The sequence below is a fragment of the Lactuca sativa genome, chromosome 5, assembly GCF_002870075.4.
Source record: "Lactuca sativa cultivar Salinas chromosome 5, Lsat_Salinas_v11, whole genome shotgun sequence".
Lineage (NCBI taxonomy): Eukaryota > Viridiplantae > Streptophyta > Magnoliopsida > Asterales > Asteraceae > Lactuca > Lactuca sativa.
This window is the reverse complement of record NC_056627.2, coordinates 268,414,811-268,418,861: the sequence shown is the minus strand read 5'-3', so window position 1 is coordinate 268,418,861 and position 4,051 is coordinate 268,414,811. Positions and strand designations below refer to the sequence as shown.

General features: G+C 39.1%; 1 non-coding gene across 1 annotated transcript; it reads left to right on the top strand.

Annotated features, from left to right (window-relative positions):
• The first annotated feature begins 523 nt into the window (after window positions 1–523).
• Window positions 524–720, top strand: LOC128126471 (U2 spliceosomal RNA). Its single transcript, XR_008224468.1, has one exon. It is a non-coding gene; the product is annotated as a U2 spliceosomal RNA (small nuclear RNA).
• Window positions 721–4,051: the final 3,331 nt, after the last annotated feature.

The window sequence follows — 4,051 nt, the reverse complement described above, 5'->3', positions numbered from 1 at the left end:
GATTTTTATCAGCAAAACAAGCTAAAAGGATTATGTTGATTAAAAACACATATTTTGATAGAATGGATTTTAAGAAGTCGGACTTATCTGAGAAGTTTGAGTTTGTCCATTAGCTGTTGTGTTTACTTAATAGATATGTGATAAAAACAAAATGGAGAAATTAAAGCAAAGCATAGTAGGTACATGAGTGGAAGGAGCCATTTGTAATCGAGCATGAAATGAAGTTGTGCTGTTTGTTGGCGTGGAGTGAATTTAAACTACAGAAAAATAAGAAAAGAAAAAGCAATGCAATCATAAACACATATGCATATGCAGTAGTACAGTGTAAGTTTGATTTGAATATATATAGAGAAAGTAAAGAAGTAAAAGAATAATACTCCATTGAAGTTGTTTTTGTTGGTGAAGGAAGGGAGCTGGCAGCGAAAGCGAAAGTGTCTGCATCCCAATTCCCACATCGGGTGAATGAAGGAAGCAGGCAAGAGGGAGGCGAGTACAAAAAGGGAAGCCCTGGAGGGGAATAAGCATACCTTTCTCGGCCTTTTGGCTAAGATCAAGTGTAGTATCTGTTCTTATCAGTTTAATATCTGATATGTGGGCCATCGGCCCACTCGATATTAATCTTATTTTTTATGGGGGAAGGCCCGTTACAGTAGCTTGCTGCTGGGGTTCTTCATGTGTCGCCTTGGTCTTACACTACAGCCAAGGCCCGGCGTACCCCTCCAATACTTAGTCCAATGTTTAAGAATAGCTTAAAGCTTTTATACTTGAAAAGTCTTAAAAATTTGAAACAAGTCTTTGCTGTGTCTGATGTGAACCCACTCCCGTAAGTTTATAAAATCGTCTTCACACACCAATGTGGGAGCAGTCGCTAATATACACATACACAAACTTAAATATTTCATGTTACCAATATGGTAATTTCCAAGAGACTCAAAAATCTATTGTTTTTAATGATATATTTTCATCAGGAGATGAAACAAAACAAGGTTATTTGTTGAATGAATATGACTCATCCCTGTGACAAAATGGACTTGTTTCAAATTATAAAAAAGTGGGAGTCCATTTGAGTGAGACTAGTTGGCAATATAGGCCTGAAGAGCCAAGACTTGTTATCCTTCCACTGTCGGAAGCGAGGAGTTGTCGCAGCTCTGTGAAGCCAGCCTAACGCATTGCCCCCTTCTCTAGGTTACACCCAAAGCCTTCGCTCAGGCCACTTGAAACAACTATCGACTTGGAACGGGCAAGTCAAATTACACACCACCAGACCCAACCTAACTCGACCAAATCATAATCCAACCCACTTTGATACCCCCACTTGGGTTACAGGCAAAGGCAAACGTTACAAAATGGACTTGTTTCAAATTATAAAAAAGTGGGAGTCCATTTGAGTGAGACTAGTTGGCAATATAGGCCTGAAGAGCCAAGACTTGTTATCCTTCCACTGTCTGGAAGCGAGGAGTTGTCGCAGCTCTGTGAAGCCAGCCTAACGCATTGCCCCCTTCTCTAGGCAAACGTTACAAAATGGACTTGTTTCAAATTATAAAAAAGTGGGAGTCCATTTGAGTGAGACTAGTTGGCAATATAGGCCTGAAGAGCCAAGACTTGTTATCCTTCCACTGTCTGGAAGCGAGGAGTTGTCGCAGCTCTGTGAAGCCAGCCTAACGCATTGCCCCCTTCTCTAGGTTCCAAGAGACCCAAAGCCTTCGCTCAGGCCACGTGAAACAACTATTGACTTGGAACCCTTCTCTAGGTTCCAAGAGACCCAAAGCCTTCGCTCAGGCCACGTGAAACAACTATTGACTTGGAACGGGCAAGTCAAATTACACACCACCAGACCCAACCTAACTCGACCAAATCATAATCCAACCCACTTTGATACCCCCACTTGGGTTACAGGCAAACGTTACCAGGCCCAGTGATGAACAATCTACAAGATAGATTTATAAAATCGTCTTGGAATCCTTCACACACCAATGTGGGAGCAGTCACTAATATATACCTACACAAACTTAAATTTCCTTTTGATTAACAATTCCACCAACACATTGTAATTGGACTTCGCGTCATGTAAAACAAAACCATCTCCAACGACATCAAGGGATTTTGGTTCTTCGAAACCATCTGATGGTTTCTTTCTAGTCCAACTTATCATCAACTTGTATGACTATCCTGGTACCCCAAAAGCAGGATTGCAGTGGGAAAGACAATCAGTCTGAAGAGATGACGACAAAGGTCCGTCTTACTTATAAAAGCTTCGGGAAATGTTGTCCCATCAAAACATAACACCAACGCCAAATAGAAGCTTCCGCCCGCAATGTCGACACTACCGTGCAATCGATTTACTTTTTATGTAATCTTATTTAATGTTTATGTTATTGAAAATAATCATACTTCACACATCATACTTTTTGTTTAAACAATACAGAACATGACACAATTATATATGAGAAACCAGTCACTTCAACTTATATAGAACGGAATACGATATACCGTAAACACTAAACCTAGAATCTCATAGACTCCGACTTGCTTGATGCAACAATTACGGACCGATCGGCCGGAAATCTATAATTTGCGCCTTATCGGGGCATGTTTAACCCAAACCCTAATATCTACCTTAGGGTCTCTCGGTTTAAGATACAGGGGAATTGAAAACGCATCATTGACATGACGATTTGTTTGTAATTTTTCTTCGTAAGCGGTACCTATTTTAAAACGCAAACTTGTATTTAACATAACGAAATAAACCCCTAGTTAAAAGCATGTAACCATTTCTTAAATACAAATAACTTATTTGAAATGGATCATTGAAATGCTATATTATGGGGACATCTCGATAAACTGATTGCTTTGTATTAGCCATATTAAATATATAAGAAACGCTAGAACATATGTGATTTTATTTTTGGTAAGATTTTTTTTTTTTTAGATTTTTCTTTGCAGGCACGCATCAACATACATGAAGAGAACCCGAGTTAGATCCCTAAGAACATTTCCAATCAACGACTAAGTTATTGAGATTGGATTTTTGAAATGTTATATTACGTGGACATCTAGATAAAATTAATTTTGTGGCTAAATTCTATTACATTATAGAAACTTTCTACATGAGACTCTCCCTTGGCCCGAACCTCCTGAAAATTCTAGCTCTTCCAGAGTGGTATCTCATTGATGTCTCGGACCCCCCCTCCCCCGGAAGGAGGCCTTCTTCGCATTCCACCTAAGGGTTACAGGAAAAGCCCAAAGTCAATCATAGGGAACAGGAGGCCTTCTTTGCATTCCACCAAAGGTGTGAAGGAAAAGACCAAAGTCAATCATATGGAATAGGAAAAGTAAAGCTTTATAGGGTATTCTATCCATTTCTGTCCATGTGCAAGTAGAAGGGGTAGAAAGCATGTTCTTTTGGTACAACTCCTCTTTCTTCATTGAAACTAGCTAGCTATCTTTGAAGTCAAGTACTTAGCCGCAAAGGCAAGTCCATCACGGGCACTACCCGACTTATTTCGGTAATCCCATAGTTAATGGCTCATTTCACTCTTTTTATATAAGAAATACGTGGAGTCAATGGCTTCCTATCCTCCTAACCAAGTCGCTACATGGTCTATGTAACTGAGCTAACACGTATAGGAACTTATGTGATGTTATTTTTAGTATAAATGTTAAAAAGTGAAATATCAAACCGATACTGCAAAGCTCAAATATATTTTCAAAATACAACACCAACATTACATAAGTTTAAAAAATCAAAATCCTAGTTATTTTTAGATATAAGGGCATGAAATCAGGTGTTGGATGAAAATGAAAGATGAATACGCTTCAAAGTGGTAAACCACATACAATGTTAATTGTGAAACGTTTTGAAAAAAAAAATAGGGTTGACCTCTATATAGCGTTCTGGTGGGCGCCGGGGGGGGGGGGGGGGGTCATTGTTAATGGATGTTTGCAAAGAAAATCAAATCAAACGAGAACCCTAATTTAAAAAAGGTGGGAGATTTGTCTTTCACGACATTTGATACAACTTTTTCAGGGGGATTTGGAGATGAAGGATCTA